This window comes from Capra hircus, chromosome 16, assembly GCF_001704415.2.
Source record: "Capra hircus breed San Clemente chromosome 16, ASM170441v1, whole genome shotgun sequence".
Lineage (NCBI taxonomy): Eukaryota > Metazoa > Chordata > Mammalia > Artiodactyla > Bovidae > Capra > Capra hircus.
Genome location: NC_030823.1, coordinates 42,181,667 through 42,200,068, shown reverse-complemented (window position 1 = coordinate 42,200,068; position 18,402 = coordinate 42,181,667).

Sequence of the window (18,402 nt, the reverse complement as noted above, 5' to 3'; positions counted from 1 at the left end):
CGTGGGGTGGGGGCGGGGCGGGCGCGCCTCCGAGTGCGCCCGCGGGGTCGCGCCGAGAGACAGGCTCCCGAGAGGTTGGGAGAGTCCGGGGTTAGGGAGGGGGCTGCATCCCCCTCCCTGGTCGGCTGCTAACGAGGGCATCAACGCCTCCTTCCCACGCGCGCTCCGAGGCTCCGGAGCCGACCTAGCGGTACCCTGGGGCGCGTGCCCCCCCTTTCTCCCCTTCCCACCCCCACCCTCAAGGATGCAGACCCCGTTTGGAGAGTGCAGCCAAGGGCCCCTGAGCGACAGCACCCTGTGCCACTTCCAGCAAATCATGTCGCCTCCTAGAACCTTGGCGTCCTCTTCTACCAAGTGGAGGTGCTAAGAGGGAGCTTGCGGGGTCGCAAAAGGTGTTCAAGGAGACGAGGTCAGCGAAACGCGCTTTGTAAACAGTCAAGGCTGCGCAGCATGTGCTGCGGTGGTTCTAGCCCTGGGAAAGGGCGTGCTTGTCCCAAGTCCGTAGTGAATTTGCAAGTCGGGGGTCCCTCCATTTGCTGAAGAAATCCGTATGTGGCTTTTTAAAGGCGGGTGGTGCGGGTGCCCTTTCTAGATTTTAGTGTGATGCTAACGGTCCCTTAAAAATGCAGAGATCCAAATGGATAAAGAAGGATCCCTTCACAGGTCTCTCAGTTCCTTCTCTTGTCCTGGGGACCCTACCTCCTCCTGCTCCCACCCCAGAACAATCATGAATGGTCTCCCGCGAGTCATAGAGCCACCGTACCCTATGGGTCGACTTTACTGGCTCCATTTTGCAGAGAGGCAAACTAAGACGAAATGACTTTCCCGGCTGAGACAACTGCTGTAAAAAGATCAGTCCTCAAGGACAAGGCTGGCATGAGGGAGACACCCACAGCCAAAGTCAAACAGCAATAAAATGTTAATTATTGAAGACACTGCTGGAAGACCTATCAGAGGTAATTCATAGCACAGTGATTGGCACAGTGATTGTCTGGCCATGTTTGCTGAGAAGGTCTGGCTGGCTGGTGGGCTTTGTGGGGACCAGCTTGGGGTGGGGGTGGGGTGAAGGAGGGTGGGCAGCCGGGAAGGCTGGGAGGAGAATGAGTCACTCAGATTGTGAAGAGCAGAGGACTTATTTAGGAGGGTAGTGGGCGAAGAGCCCAAAAAAGGTAGACTGTGGCCAGAGGGAAGTGCCTGAAATGTCAGAAAGAGGGATTTGGACCGAATCCTGCAGGCCACAGGAAGCCTTGAGCAGCAGTGAACAGAGGCGTGATGTGACCTTGGAGGGAGTTTCAAAGCCATCTGTGATGGAATATGCTCCTCCTTGTCTTTATGCCTCAAAGTCATCCTCCTCCAAAGCCTGGAGACTCCACCTCTGCTCCCCTGTCCACCTGGCCCCTGAGCCCAAGAGGACCAGACTCCTGTAGGCGGACCCTTCCCGAGACACCTGCCTGGCCCTTGTGTCTCTAAGCCACACCCACCCCCTCCTTCCAGCCAGCACTGCAGAGTCATACTCTCCAGGCGTGGCTGTTCCCTCCCTGGTTCCCAGATACTCCCTGCTGCCACCTCATCAGGTCCAGACAGCTCTGCTGGACTTCCCATCCCTCAAGCCTGGGCCCCACCCAGCTGAGTTCAGGATCCACTGTCTCGACACAATCGGAGCTCAAGTTCATTCCTTCCCAGAGCCAGCATCACGTGGCACACCATCCACAACCTGTGCCCTGAGTCTCCAGTCCTACTAATACACTTCTGAGCTGCCTCCTCCAGGAAGTCCTCCAGACTCTCAGGCCCTCCCTCCACAAACCCACACGCTCTGAACTTGATGACCCAGGCTTAATAATCTGCTTTTTTTGCTGTTGATTGACTACTCCTCATGTGTCCTTTTCTCCTCCATGCTATTCTAGTGGGAAGAACCAGTGCTGATTCAGTCAGACAGCACTGGCTGAGAATTCTGGCTCCTGCTACTTCAAATGACCTTGGACAAGTTACAAACCTTCTGAGTCTCTGCTCACTTGTGAAATGGGATAATGATACCTATTTCCTAGAGTTGTGAGAATTAAGTAAGATGATACTGGACTTCCCTAGTGGTTCAGTGGCTAAGACTCCAAGCTCCCAATGCAAGGGGCCAGGGTTTGATTCCTGGTCGGGGAGCTAGATCCCACATGTCACAGCTGAGAGTTCATGTGCTGCACCTAAAGCTCCCACATGCCACAACTAAAAGCTGGTACAGCCAGATAAATAAATATTTTTTTAATTAATGAGATGAGGCAATTAAAGTGCCTCACAGAGACCATAAAATATATATATACACTATATATACCTAATATACAGTAGGTCTGAAACTATGGTATAGGGGATTCCCTGGTGGCTCAGTGGTAACGAATATGCCTGCCAATGCAGGAGACACAGGTTCAATCCTTGGGTCAGGAAGATCCCCTGGAGAAGGAGTTGGCAATCCACTCCAGTATTCTTGCCTGGGAAACCCCATGGACAGAAGAACCTGGTGGGTTACAAACCATGGGGTCACAAAGAGTTGGACACAACTTAGCGACTAAACAACAACAAAACTATGGTAGTGTCTTCTTTTCCTTCAGGAGGCTTCTGAGCTCCTAATATACTGCTGAACGCACAGTAGGTACTCAATAAACACTCCTTGATGAAATAAATGAATTGTTGTGTTAATTTTTTTAATCATTATTATTATTATAGAGATCACATCTCAGAGAGTAAAAAAATACCCTGTAGGTTTCCAGGGACCCTGGAGACTTACAAAACATAAAATCAGAAAGGTATAATCTCAGATCTATGTTTTGAGTCAATAAGCTGATGCCAAGAGGGAAAATGTAATGTATTCAGTTCTATAAGAAACACAAACAAAAGCTCTTTGGTGTCTGCAATCCTTATCTTCTCTCCCTCTCTATCCCTTAGAGAAACAGAGCAATAGATCTAAGCAGATCCATCAGCAGGTGGGCAGACAGGCAGCCCCAGAGCTCAGTGAAGCCTGCACATGCTGAGATTTTGCCCACAAGAGAGTTCCTGCAGCTGCAGGACTCAGCTTGAGCGTGTTGGAAGCCAGGGAAACCAGTGAACTCAGCCTCTGGTTGGCCTGACAATAGCCTCGGCCATATTGGCACTTTTCAAAGGTCTCCATGTGATGGATTAGTTAATTCTTAAAGTGGCCCTGAGATGGGGATCGATCCAGACTTAGGCTGTGGATAGCAGAGATGGTCTTTGACTGAGCTGAGCCAGCTGCTGACCCAGCAGCAGCCCTAGTAGTCCTAGAGCAGGGAGAAATGAGACACCACACGCAGGCCCATCCCTCGGGGGAGACTGTGAGGATGAGCTGGTGCCTTTGTCTTCTGAATGTATAGTCAGCCTGGCTGTGCAGTAAGTAGAGAGGGCACAGAATGTTGGGGGGCTGCATCCTTTGAAATGGCTTTCACTACTAATAATAACAGCAGCCTGTGTACTGAACTCTCTTCCTGAAAGTGCTGTATCACTTCTGCCTCCAGCAACCCTTTCCAGAAGGTACGTTTATGGTTCTAGATGAAAAAAATGGAAAATGTGCTCAAGAGCTAATTGCTAGAAAGGACACCCGGGATTCAGTTTCATGTCTCAGCCCATACAGTACCTTCGCTGCTACTTGAAATGACACCTCAGATGGCAGCTTCTCTGGTGGCTCAGTGGTAAGGAATCCACATTCCAGTGCAGGAAACATGGGTTCGATCCTCGATCTGGGAAAATCCCATGTGCCAAAGAGCAACTAAGCCCGTGCACCACAACTACTAAGCCTGTGCTCTAGAGCCCGAGAGCCAAAACTACTGAGCCTGCGAATCCTGAAGAAATGAAGCCACCGCACTGAGAAACCAGCACACCACAACTAGAGAGTGGCCCCCGCTCGCCGCAGCTAAGGAAGACCTGCGTTCAGCAATGAAGACCTAGCACAGCCAAAAATAAACAAATAAAAATTTTGAAAAGAAAGAAATTACACCCCACATACAAATAAGTAAAGCCCTGCATAGGATCTCACAGCTCAGAGCCAGCCTACTCCACCATGTCAGCCCCTCCAGGTATGCAAGGCCCTGTGAGACCGTCCTCATTCAGGCTGGGGTTCCTCACTGGGTTGTTCATTCCGAGGTCTAGAGTTGAAACGGATGGACCAAGGTCTCAAGTGGGAATGCTCTTTGCCAGGAAGCCAAACTTTTCTCCAGTGATCACATCATTCCTGTTAACGCAGCATGTGCTGCTCAGCCAATGTTTGTGGAACCCAGCTGGAGGCAGATAAGTCGTCACTGAGGTTCCTCTCCTAATGATGTGCTTAGGAGGAAACCTACTTTGGGGTTGCTCAGGAGAAGGTTGTGAGACTCTTGATGAGAGCTACAGATTGTAAATTCCCAAAAGTACTAAAACCACAGCCCCCAGCACCATCACCAGGGTCCCCTGAGACCTCAGAAGATGCGAGCTCTGGCCCCATCTCTGACTTTTGGTGGCCTGGCCAGGTCACTCCATCACTGTTGTTACTGTTGTTGTTTAGTTGCTAAGTCATATCTGACTGTTTTGCAACCCCATGGACTGTAGCCTATTAGGCTCCTCTGTCTGTGGGATTTCCCAGGCAAGAATACTGGTGTGGGTAGCCACTCCCTTCACCAGGGAATCTTCCCGACCCACGAATCAAGCCACTGTCTCCTACACTGGCAGGCAGATTCTTAACCACTGATTAACTGAGGAAGCCCCCTGCTCTGTTAGAAGGGATAATTAATGAGGGACAAGACGACTTGTGCTTAGAGCAGGGACTCTGGTGGGACAGATCTGGGCAAAACCTATATCTACCCACTTCCTTCCCTGTTGTAAAATTTCCTTTTAATCGTGTATGGTTATAGTAAATATTTGCATGGGTACAAAGTCAAAACTAGAAAGCAAGATGCTCAGACAAGTCTAGTTCCATTCCTGTCTCTTCCTTCCTGACCCCTCCTCCCCTTAAAGATGACCATTTAATCTTTTTTGGCTTATCCTTCCATTATTTTTTTTTACAAGTGAATATTTAAATATATGTCTCTCTTAGATTTAAAAAAAAAAAAAAAAAAAACAGCCTATCACAGGACTTTTCTGGTGGTCCAGTAATTAAGCCTCTGTGATTCCACTGCAGGGGACATGGGTTAGATCCCTGCTCAGGGAACTAAGATTCCAAGTGCCTCACTGGTGCAGCCAAAAATAGAGCAGCAAATTGTACCAGATACTCCGCTTTTTTTTTCTGGGTAAAATACCTTGGAAATGGTTCCATCTCAGTATACAAACAGAGTTTCCATTCCTTTTAATATTTGCATAATATTCCCTCACATAATGTGATATAATCAGAAATCCATACTTGGCCTTTGTCCCTGAATCTAGGATTCCTGGGAATCCCTTGAAATTTCCTGATGATAGGAGCATCTTTTATTCTAATGAAGTGACTCTTGGCGGGCTTTCAGATAGTTTCAGGATAAGGGCCAGTCACCAGAAAGACCATGCCATGATCAGAAGCTTGGAAATTTCAGCCCTACTTTGCCCCTAACCTCAGGGAGGAGAAAGGGGCAATCATACCTTCATAATGAAGCCTCTATAAAAATCCCTGAACTGTAAGATTCAGTGAATTTGTGGGCTAGTGTCCACACCCACTTGCTGAGAAGGTAGTGCCCCAAATGCCTGGGGACAGAAAGAAGCTCCAGCACTCGGGACTGAGAAGGTAGTGCCCCAAATGCCTGGGGACAGAAAGAAGCTCCAGCACTCGGGACCCTTCCAGACCTTGATATAGACACCCCTTTCTCTAGCTGATCATTTGGATCCTTCGTAATATCCTGAGCTTCCCTGGGGCTCAGACGGTAAAGAGACTTCCTGCAATGAAGGAGACCCAGGTTTGATCCCTGAGTTGGGAAGATCCCCTGAAGAAGAGCATGGCAACCCACTCCAGTGTTATTGCCTGGAGAATTCTGTGGATGGAGGAGCCTGGTGGGCTACAGTCAATAAACTGGGAAAGTAAGTCAGGTGTTTCCCTGAGTTCTATGAGCCATTATAATAAATTATTGAAACTGAAGAAGGGGTCACAGCCAAGTCAAACAGAAGTATGAGTAACCTGGGGACCCACTACTTGGGATCTGCAAAAGCAGTGGGGGCAGTGTGGGGCTGAGTGCTAACCTGTGGAGTCTATACTAATTCTAATTAGTTAGTATGAGATTAATTCATAGGACACCCAGTTGATATCCACGGAGAATCAGAGCGTTGTTTGGTGTGGAAAACCCACACATACGGTGTCAGAAGTGTTGTGAGTAGGGAGTTTTCCTTCCTGCAGTAAGCCTTTTTGTATTTTTTGTCACTTGTGCTGGTTTAGGGTTAGGGTTAGCCATCTCTGTGGCTCTGGATAAGGTTTCCTCCTCTGCAATCTATGTATCTCCATCTGTAAAACAGAGATACGTCCATGCCCGCCTCACTGAGGAGTTAGAAAAACCAAAGCATGACATCATCTTATTATTATTATTCATTTCTGTCCACACCTCAGAGCTTTAGTAGTCACATACAAAAGTGAGAGTTGGACCACCAAAGAAGGCTGAGCACCTAAGAATTGATGCTTTTGAACTGTGGTGTTGGAGAAGACTCTTGAGAGCCCTTTGAACAGCAAGGAGATCAAACCAGTCAATGTTAAAGGAAATCAGTCCTGAATAATTCATTGGAAGGACTGTGGCTAAAGCTGAAGCTCCAATACTTTGGCAACCTGATGCAAAGAGCCGACTCATTAGAAAAGACCCTGATGCTGGGAAAGATTGAAGGCAAAAGGAGAAGGAGACAGCAGAGGATGAGATGGTTAGATACCATCACCAAGGCAATGGACATGAATCTGGGCAAACTCCAGGAGATAGTAAAGGACAAGGAAGCCTGGCGTGCTGCAGTCCATGAGGTCGCAGAGTAAAACATGACTTAGCTACCCAACAACAACAACAGAGCTTTAAGCCTCTCTGGCAGTGGCAGAAACCCTAACTTAGGAAAGGTCATTCCCGTGGTCTCCAGCAAGTCGGATTAGTGCCTGTGGGCTTATTTCAGACTCTCGCCATTTGCAAAGGAAACAAGGAATTCCCATGTATGAAGCACCAGGTACCTCTGGCTGGTGAAATTTTTCAGGAAAAGAAAACCCCACCTTGACGCAGAAGCCAGGCAGCTCAGTTTCATGTCCCCAAAATGGACAAGGGTTGAGGTTTCCTGTTTATCTTCCCACCCAAAGGTAACATACAGCATTTTTTCCTCTCTTTGAGCTTCCAGGGGATGTGCTGGAGCTGCTCAACTTCTGCACACCATGGGGGGAAGGGGTGGCTGTTTGATTCTGGAGCACCAACTATACACCCAGTGCACTAGACACACACACACACACACACAAACACACACACACACAACATACAGAAAAATATGATCTCTCTGAGGGCACACAAGCCAAATATGGTGTGCCCTGTCTCCATACAACACACTGATGGAAAGGACTAGACTGGGTTTCCCGGGAGGAGGGAAAGGTAAGAGCAGAAACTGCCCAGAGGAAACACGGCTGCTGTTTGGGCCCAGTGGAAACAGCCCCAAACGTGGGTTCTGTCTGTAGCGCCATCATATTTCCTAGAATTAAGGGGGAGGCTGGGGAGGTTATAGGATAAAATAGTTTAAAAAAAAATAGGAAGATTATCTTACTCATGTGGTCTTACTTCAGACATAGCTGGCTTCCAGTTACTAGCAGAAAAGACCAGACAACCAAGATACTGTGTGCTTCAGTTCCTCATGTATAAAATGGTTATCATTGGACTTTTCTGGCAGTCCAGTGGTTAAGACTCTGTGCTCCCAGTGCAGGGACATGCCTAGCTGGGGAATTAAAATCTTGCATGCCATATAGCGAGGATAAAAAAAAGAAAGTGGTCACTGTCACCATCATCATCACAATCATTGTCATCATCATATCTCCCTTAGATTACTGTGGCGATCAAGTGAGATGATACATATATAAAGGGTTCAGTTCAGTCTAAGACACACAGTTGTTGTTGCTGCTCAGTTACAAAGTCGTGTCCAACTCTTTGTGATTCCATGGGCTGCAGTATGCCGACTTCCCTGTCCTTCACCATCTCCCGGAGTTTGCTCAAGCTCATGTCCATTGAGTAGGTGATGCCATCCAACCATCTCAGCCTCTGTTGCCCCCTTCTCCTTCTGCCTTCAATTTTTCCCAGCATCAGGGTCTTTTCTAATGAGTCAGCTCTTCATATCAGGTAGCCAAAATATTGGAACTTCAGCTTCAGCATCAGTCCTTCCAATGAATATTCAGGGTTGATTTCCCTTAGGATTGACTAGTTTGATCTCTTTGCTGTCCAACAGACTCTCAAGAGTCTTCTCCAACACCACAGTTTGAAAGCATCAATTGTTTGGCACTCAGCCTTCTTCATGGTCCAACTCTCAAATCCCTACATGACTACTGGAAAAACCATAGCTTTGACTGTACAGATCTTTGTTGACAAAATGATGTTTCTGCTTTTGAATACACTGTCTAGGTTTGTGCTTTTTTCCCAAGGAGCAAGTACCTTTTAATTTCGTGGCTGCAGTCACTGTCCACGGTGATTTTGGAGCCCAAGAAAATAAAGTCTGTCACTGTTTCCATTGTTTCCCCATCTATTTGTCGGTTAAGCGATAGGACTGGATGCCTTGATTTCAGTTTTTTGAACGTTGAGCTTTAAGCCAGCTTTTTCACTCTCCTCTTTCACCTTTATCAAAAGGCTTTTTAGTTCTTTTTCGCTTTCTGCCATTAGGGTGGTGCCATCTGCATACATGCTCAGTTAGTGGATACTGCTCTCGACATAACAATGCTGGTGATGGTAATGGTGAGGATGTACGTGGATGGACTTGACATGTCTAAGGAGTTGATGATGGTTATAATACTGACTTTTCTGCAGCCGTTTACACTTTGCATCTGTTTAGTATACTTCCTTTCTCAAGGGCATCTGATGCATATGGGACTCACAACAATCTCCCTCATAGGGGTTTCTATTTAACTGATGGAAAGCAGGGTTCAGAGGGTTGAGTGACTTGCCAAGACTGTGCAGCACAAAAGTAACAGAGCCAAAAGTTCCTCTGGCCTTTTTGTGTTTCTTCCTTGGCCCAGAAGCTCCCTGGACCAATAAACTCCAATAAAATATCATGAGTCAGATTTCAGAAATCCTGGCTCTTTCAAGCCTCCAGCTCATTTAATTGCTCAGGGATATCTTTTTTCCCCTCCTTCCTCATCTGTGTAGCAGGGATTAATCACCCCCCAGAGATCAAGAAATAACAAGCTCGACTCACATAGAGAGTGTTTGCTGTGCATGGAACATTCTGGGCGTTATCTGATTTCATTGCTGGCAGCAGTCACCAGCAATGATTATCCTGGTTTTTCAGAGGAGGATGCTGGGGCTGAGAAAGGTAAAGTCATTTGCCCAAGGTCAGTGACAGAGCCAGGATTCACACCTAGATCTGTCTGGCCCCAAAGCTGAAGCTCTAACCCACAGCATCACTAGCTCCCAGAAACGGCTCTGATGGTGAAAGTGACTGCAAGGCCAGGAAAAGTCAGTAGGGCACCCAGATGGGAGAACTGCCCGGCTGGTCTCTGGCCTAGCCAATACCTCTGCCAGCCCTGGGAGCTCCTGGTACGGCAGATGGATGGTCAGGATTAGGCCTGGGTCAGGAGCCTAGACATCTTCAGGGCCCAGAAGATCACAGCAAGCCTTGTGCCCACAGGCCTGGTGCTGCCCGCTTCCTAGTCCAGCAGGCAGGAAGGACAAGGTAAGAACACTTACCTATTGAGGGACTTCTGCTCCTGTGCCTCTGTGCCCTCCCCAGGGCTTCTGGTTTCCAGTTCCCCTTGGGCTGCAAGGGACAGCAGGAAGGCCTTTCTCCTCTCCTCTGCTGCAGCTTCATTGATGCTGACATGCTGGGTTTCCATCATCTGAGGCATCGACTTAGAGGATGCAAATGAGGAGGCTACCTGTCAGAGGCAGACAGTCTGCCCCCACTGACCCATGGGCTGACCAAAGAGAGGACCCAAGAATTCTCCATGAACCGTGCTGTGGCCGGCTTAGCAGGAGCCGGGCAGGAGGCCCAGCATAGCCTGGGAAAGGCTGGCAAGCAAATTTCAGGAAGGCACTGGAGCGAGAAGGGCCTCCCTCGCCCTCTGCCCACGCCCTGGGAGGCAGGGACACCCTAGTGGCCTGGAGGGGAGGGCAGGGGCCAGCTGAGGAGTCTGTTAATCTTGCTCCCTCCCTGGCTGCACAGGCCCAGCTAGGAGCCCGGATGGATGGAGGGTGGGGAGAGGGTGCAGGTGGCAGGGGCACCACCCAAACTACAAGACACAGGGGCCCTGGGGCAAGACCTGGGAGCTGGAGGAAGAGGGTGGAGGCAGATGGAGTAGCTGAGGATGAGGAACTCCAGACATAGGGTAGGTGGGTGGTGCGGGAGGAGAGGCTCTGCCGGACGCTCGCTGGTCTGGAGATGCTACAAGTCAGCACTGAAGCTTGGGCCAGCCGCCTCCAGGCCTGAGCAGGGTGCTTTGCAGCTGAAGGAGGAGACGCAGACAGAGCAGGCTCCAGATGGCTGTCCCTGGGGTGGCAGAGACGCAAGGCAGTCAGGCCTGAATGCCAACAGGGCAGAGGGGCTTCAGTCTGCTCTTCTGAAGGGGTTTTCCATCACTCCCTGGACTTGACCACCATCTCAAGACTGGAGGAGAAGCAGTCCCAGTGCTGAAGAAAGGGGGTCCCCTTTCAGGGCCTGAGAGTAGGCTCTTGTGCAACACTTGGAAGCAAACTGAGGAGACACTTGCTGACAAAGGAAGAGACTTTACTGGGAAGGGACTCTAGGGAGATCAGGAGGGTAAGGGAACCCGGAGAACTGCTCTGCCACGCAGAGCTAGGGTTTTACAGAGAAAGGATTAGTTTCCAGGTTGTCTCTGGCTAATCACTTTGACTCAGGGTCCTTCCTGGTGGTGCTGCATTGCTCAGCCAAGATGGATTCCAGTGAGGAGGATTCTGGGAGGACCTGTGGACTGGAGTCTCCTGTCTCCTTCTGACCTTTCCCGAATTCTTGCAGCTGGTGGTGTCTTGTTAGTTCTGTGTTCCTTACCAGGACCTCCTGATACAAAATAACTCATGCAAATGGTTACTGTGGTGCCAGGCCAGGGTGGGCAGTTTCAGTCAGCCTGACCCTAACACCAGCACTGAGCCTCAGTTTCTAAATCTGAACCTATGCTGCCCTGAGCCCAGACTACTTGCCACTTGCACATGGGCCATGCGCATGCTCCAGCCCACAGCCATCCTGGCTGGGGAGGGTGGGGTGCAGAGAAGGAAGGTGTGGGGGGGATGGGTGGGTGTCTGCCAACACCCCAGTGTCAGGACTTGTGGAAAGCTCTGGACTCCTCACTCCTTCAGTGCCCTCATCTTGCCCACACTCCAAAGGCAAGCCTGGTTCTGGACAGGCTCCAACCAGTGTGCCCGCCAAGCATCCCCCTCCCCAAGGTTCCCCCACAGTTCCCCTCAGAGCAGGGTGAAGGGGAAACGGATGTTAATTTGCTCGTCTTTGCTAATTTGAAAAGGAGCATAAACAGCGGAGCTCAGTCACACAGCTCTGCCGAGGGTGTAGTTTAGGTCCAATTATGTGTTATTAGTGCATTTGCTCTTTGTTCCCATGGCATATTAATTGCAGATGTGGTATTGTGGCAATTAACACAATTATGGGCCCGCTCTCTCTTCCAGGAGGCCACAATCCACGTGCTTTTGGGCCAAGGAGTTGGGCTGGTATGATGGTGGGAGATTCCCGCTTGGGAGAAGGCCCACCATTATGGGTTGAATGTGTCTCCCCAAAATTCGTATGTTGAAGTCTTAACCCCCAGTACCTTGGAATGTGATCATATGTGAAGATGGGGTCCCAACAGAAGGAACCAACTTAAAATGAAGTCATTAGGGTGGGTGCTACTCCAATATGACTGCTATCCTCATAAAAAGAGGAAATTTAGCCACACAGAATGAAGAGGATACAAAGAGACCTGGGAGAAGATGGCCAAGGAGAGGGGCCTGGAGCAGCCCTCAGAAGGAGCAGCCCTGCCAACACCTTGATTTAATTTTTATTGGTTTTATGTGTGTGTGTTTTAATATTTATTTATTTGGCTGTATTCAGTCTTTGTTGCAGCATGCAGGATCTTTAGTTGTACCATAAGAACTCTTAGTTGCAGCATGTGGGATCTAGTTCCCTGACCAGGGATCGAACCTGGGGCCTCTACATTCGAGTATAGCGTCTTGGCCACTGGCCCACCAGAGAAGTCCCCCAACACCTTGATTCTGGACTTCTGGCTTCCAGAACGGTGAGAAAATGAATTTCTATCGTCACTTACAGTGTTTGTTAAGGCAACCCAAGCAAACTCATAAACCCATCTCTGTTCCAGGCAGAGTTCTCCACGGGAGAAAAGAAAGGCTCAAGGAGGGAATACCGGTAATGCTGTCTGTTCTGAAGTCTTGAGAAAGAATCAGTAGAAAGAATCAGTACTGCCCTCCCACCCAGCACCTCTCTCCAGGGTTGTCCATCCATGTGGCTCCTGTTGTTCTGGCCCCTGAGCCCTTAGCCTCCACAGCACTGCTGTTGCAATTCCTCTGCACCCCCCTTTAATTAGTCACCTGTCTGGCATGTCCTGAATGCGTCACTTCCTCTCCATTTGCCATCCCCTAATCTTGATGACACAAGGTTACTTTCCTTGTAAGGTAAACAGTATATGTTATTTCCCAGGTTAAACCAAGGAATGGTCAGGTATCTGCACAGTACTTTCAGGCTCACGATATACCTATCAAAGACCTGCTTCCATTCCATATTTGCAGCCACCCTATGGGGGTTGGTATTATTACTAATTTCATAGGTTTCCCTGGTGGGTCAGATGGTAAAGAAGCTGCCTGCAATGCAGGAGACTGGGGTTTGGTCCCTGGGTCAGGATGATCTCCTGGAGAAGGGAATGGCAACCCACTCCAATATTCTTGCCTGGAGAATTTCATGGACACAGGAGTCTGGTTGGCTTCAGTCCATGAGGTTGCAAAGAGTCAAACACAACTGGTCAGCTAACACTTTCAAACTTTTACTTTCACAGGTGGGGAAACTGAGGCTTGAAGAAGTCACACACAACCCATAAGCAGCAGGGCTCAGAATTTAAGAGTTCTGTGTTCAGGGACTTTCCTGGTGGCTCAGTAGTAAAGAATTTGCCTGCCAATGCAGGAAACACGGGTTTGATCCCTGGTCCATGAAGATCCCACACGCCGCAGAGCAACTAAGCCCCTGAATCACAACTTTGAGTCTGTGCTCTAAAGTCCAAGAACTGCAACTACTGAAGCCCGCATGCCCTAGAGCCCATGCTCCACAAGAAGCCACTGCAAAGAGAAGCCCATGCACCACAACTAGAGAGCAGCCTCTGCTCCCCACGACTAGAGGAAGGCGCATGCAGCAATGAAGACCCAGCAGAGCCACAAATAAATAAAATTGTATATGTAAAAAAAAGAGTTCTGTGTTAGGATAGGGGAGAGAAGACCTAAATGCAAAGCTAAATGAAATGGGTGTCTTTATTGCAGGACTTCTCAGGACCTTTAGCATGCTGCAACTCTTCAAAAGAGTGCCTACAGCACACAACATTTCCCAGTCTTGTACTCTTGTGGGACACCTGCTATTCTAGGCAGGGGCTATGTGATACCACAGTGCTGCTCTAGGATGGCAAAACCAGGTCTCCACAGGGAAGAAGAAAGCTCTGATCTCAAGGGGCGGGTCCACTTTCTTCCCCCGTGGCAGGTTGGCTGAGCACCCAGGGTTGATGTCACCATGGGATTTCTTACCCCCTGGGGTTCAGCCAGCACCAGACCCCAGAGGTGGATGGCCTGTTCCCGATCATATAGCATCATTCCCTGTAGGTACCACTGCTATGCTACGTGTTGCTATGTGTCAGTAGCCTGTCCTATCTTGGTCACAGGAAGGGAATGTGGCTAAGGCTTTAGTAACTGTGATTGGTCCAAACGTGTCATGTGACCCAAGCAGAGCCAATCAAGAGACTGCTCTGGGATTGTTTGGAGCACTGAGGATATTGTAGAGGAGACAGTCAGTCTCAAAGGAGATGATGAGATCAAAGGGCAAGGTCAAGAAGAAACCAAAAGAGATGGACCTAGAAGAGGAGAATCCCCTCAAAAGCACTGAGTCTCCAGTTCTAGCCCCTGAGGCCCTGGTTCTGACAGCAATCACCTTCAGCCTATAAGCTGCCCCAGACATTCCCCAGCGATGAGATCTGGCTGGAGATGGGTTTCTGCTGCCTGCAAGTCAGAAGGTCATGACCACTGCCCATCCCTGAGCCTGGTATTGTTTTACCAGCCCAGACAGGCCCAACAGGGCTGTGAGTGTGGGTGCCACACAGGTGCCAGGGCCCAGCCTCCCTGAAATGTGCCCGGAGGCCTCAGCCAGAGAAACAGACAATGCCCTTCTGTCTGTTGGTCCCACATTTCCTTATTTTAGTTCAGAAAATAGGGTCACTGTAGCTGGGGGTCACAGAGGGCTCAGCAGAGGAGCCATTTCAAGATCAAGGTTATTCATTCATTTAACAAACCTTTATTGGCAGCCCACAATGTGTCAGGTACTGGGGACACAGGTGTGCAGAAGCCAGATGAGGATCTTGTTCCCACAAGCTTACCTTCTAGTGGGAGGAGTAAGAGATAAACAAAGGAAGAAAATTATAAATAAGGTTATTTCAAATAAGGAAAATAAACAGAAAAATGGGATAGAGGGATTTCCCTGGTGGTCCAGTGGCTAAGACTCCATGTTCCCAATGCAAGGGGCTCGGGTTCCATCCCTGGTCAGGGAACTAGATCCCACATGCTGCACCTAAGAGTTTGGGTGCCACAACTAAGACCTGACACAGCCAAATAAATAAATGGGATAGAGAATGTGAACGTGGAAGTGAAAGTCACTCAGTCCTGTCTGACTCTTTGTGACCCCATGGACTATAACAGTCCATGGAATTCTTCAGGCCAGAATACTGGAGTGGGCAGCCTTTCCCTTCTCCAGGGGATCTTCCCAAACCAGGGATCAAACCCAGGTCTCCCACATTGCAGGCTGATTCTTTACTAGCTGAGTCACAAAGAAAGCCCAAGAATACTGGAGTGGGTAGCCTATCCCTTCTCCACCGAATCTTCCTGACCCAGGAATTAAACCAGGGTCTCTTAGGTTGCAGGCAGATTCTTTACCAATTGAGATATTAGGGAAGGCCTGGGATACCCCATGTCAGAGAGCAAAGTAAGGTAGTCAGTGAAGACCCTATGTTATGGTCTGAATGTTTATGCCTCCCCCTTCCCAAATTCATATGGTACAATCCTAACCCTCAACATGAAGGTGTTAGGAAGTGGGGCCTTAGGGAGGTGATTAGATCATGAAGGTAGAGCCCTTATAATGGGATTAGTGCTCTTATAAAAGAGATCCCATAGAGCTCCCTGGCTCCTTCCACTGCACAGTAAGAAGCTGGCAGTCTGCACCCCAGGAAAAGGCTGTCCCCAGAACCTGATCAGGCTAGCACCCTGATCTTGGATTGCCAGCCTCCAGAACTGTGAGGAATAAATTGCTGTTGTTTACAAGTCACCCAGTCTGTGATATTTTGTTATAGCAGCCTGAACAGACTAAGACGGGGGGGGGGGGTGTGACATTTGAGCTGACATCTGAAAATTGAGGCTCAGCCATATGGAAGAGAATTGTAGGCAGAAGGAGGAGCCCTGAGCTGGGGGCAGGCTCAGGCTGGCTGAGGGATGAACGGAGCCAGGGGCTGGTTTCGGAGGGCAGGGGAGAGGGGCAGGAGATGGGGTCAGAGGTTAGCAGGAGCCAGGTCACCAGGTTCTTGGGCTGCCCCTGACAGGGAGCAGAGATTTTATCCTGCATGCAAATGGCAGCCATCCTTGCAGGGTCCCGGGTGGGAACATGGGCAGCAGTTTCCTCAGTCCCAGAAAAGCAAACGGCTCCAGACATAAGCTTTCGGGGGAGCCCAAGTGTAAGTGAAACAGAGTGGAGCAGAGCCTTCCCTGACACAGCAAGAGTCAGAATGCCCCTCGCCCTCAAAGGCTTAGGGTCTCTGGTGCTACCTAGTGGTCCACAGAGGTTGGGTGATGCTGCAGAAGCAAACAGGCCCAAGACCCTCAGGACACAAAACAACAACATGCTTCCTCACTGGTGGACTAGTGAGGGATCTGCCAGGACCCAGGCTGGTAGACCAGCTGCCTCTGGAACATTACCAAGCAGTTCTTTTTTTTTTTTTTAATATTGTTTTTGGTTGTGCTCGGCCTTCATTGCTGCCCATGGGCTGTCTCAAGTTGTAGAGAGCAGGGGCTACTCTCTAGTTGTGATGCACCAGCTTCTCATTGTGGAGGCTTCTCTTTGTGCAGCCCAGGCTCTAGACACCCTGGCTTCAGTAGTTGCAGCATATGGGCTCAGTGGTTGCAGTTCATGAACCCTGCTGCGGCTGCTGCTGCTAAATCGCTTCAGTCATGTCCAACTCTGTGTGACCCCATAGACGGCAGCCCACCAGGCTCTGCCGTCCCTGGGATTCTCCAGGTAAGAACACTGGAGTGGGTTGCTATTTCCTTCTCCAATGAGCTCAGTAACTGTGGCTCACAGGCTTAGTCACACCCAGGCATGTGGAATCCTTCTGGAAGTGAAGTGAAGTGAAGTGAAGTGAAAGTTGCTCAGTCGTGTCCGACTCTTTGTGACCCCATGGACTATACAGTTCATGAAATTCTCCAGGCCAGAATACTGGAGTGGGTTGGCCTTTCCCTTCTCCAGGAGATCTTCCTAACCCAGGGATTGAACCCAGGTCTCCTGCATTGAGATTCTTTACCAGCTGAGCCACAAGGGAAGCCCAGAATCCTTCTGGACCAGGAATCAAACCCATGTCCTTTGCTTTGGCAGGTGGATTCCTATCCACTGTACAAGGCAAGTCCCCAAGTAGTTCTTAAAGGCTCCATCTGAGGGACTTCCCTGGAGGTCCAGTGGCTAAGACTCTGTGCTCCCAATGCCCAAGTTCCATCCCTGGTTGGGGAACTAGATCTTTTGTGCCACAACTACAAGATTCCACATGCTGCAACTAACTAACTAAATAAATATTTTAAAACAGAGGGAAAAAAAAAGCCTCCACCTGAGATGGCCCAGCACTTCTGCCCATGTTCCATTGGCCAAAGCAAGTCAGGGCCATGCTTAACTGGAAAGAATGAGGAGACAAGGGGTACACAATCCTTCCGTATGCCTGGAGGGGAGACAGCTCAGGAGTGTTTGGGGAGCAGCATCAATAACTCCTACAACCATCTGCTGTATGGTGGGAAACTGAATCTTAGACACAAGGAATGGAATCACCCAAGGTCAGTGGCAGAGGAGGCTAGGCAACCAGACCCTGGGGGTGATCCAATGCTCTCTCTGTGCTAACCTACCCCTTCCCCACCCTGCCCCAGCCTCCTCTTTTGCCTAATGACCTTTTTGCAAATAAATTTATTTATTTTTAATTGAAGGATAATTGCTTTATATTATCATGTTCCTTTCTGCCATACATCAACATGAATCAGCCATAGGTATACATATGTCCCCACCCTCTTGAAGCTTCCTCCTATCTTCCACCCCTCCCTACCCCTCTAGCTTGTCACAGAGTCCTGGTTTGAGTTCCCTAAGTCACATAGCAAATTTCCATTGGTTATCTATTCCACAAATGGTAGTGTAACTGTTTCCATGTTACTCTCTCCATGCATCCCTCAGCCCGCGTCCTCTTTTTCCTCCCCCAGCCCATGTCAAAAGTTTGTTTTCTGTGTCTATGTCTCCATCGCTGCCCTGCAAATAGGTTCATCAGTACCACCTTTCTAGATTTCATATACATGCATTAATATACGATATTTGCTTTTCTTTGTGACTTACTTCACTCTGTATAATAGGCTCTAGGTTCATCCTAATAACCTGTAAGAGCTTTATCTCATAAGCTGCACGCACCCTCCACCTATAAGGGTGAGTTCATCCTCCCAACCTCTCAGCGGAGGGACAGGGTCCTGGGACACCCCCTCTCACCCTTCTTCTCTCCCGGGGCAAATTGTTGGGCCCTGAAGAGATCACACAGCCTGGAGAGGGGCTGGCCAGAGCAGGCCTGGGCTCGCGCTGGCAGCTGCCCATCCAGCAGCAGGAATCCGCGAGGCTGAGCAGGTCAGGCTCCACAGATGGCTGTTCTGAAAGCATCAGAATCCAGCCTGAACTCCCAGGCCTGCCCTGATGCATCACCCCACACATCACTGTTTTCTCCTTCAGAAGCTGTTTCCTGGGCTTCTCTGGCCACCCTCTCTGGGTCTGGGTGCTGGG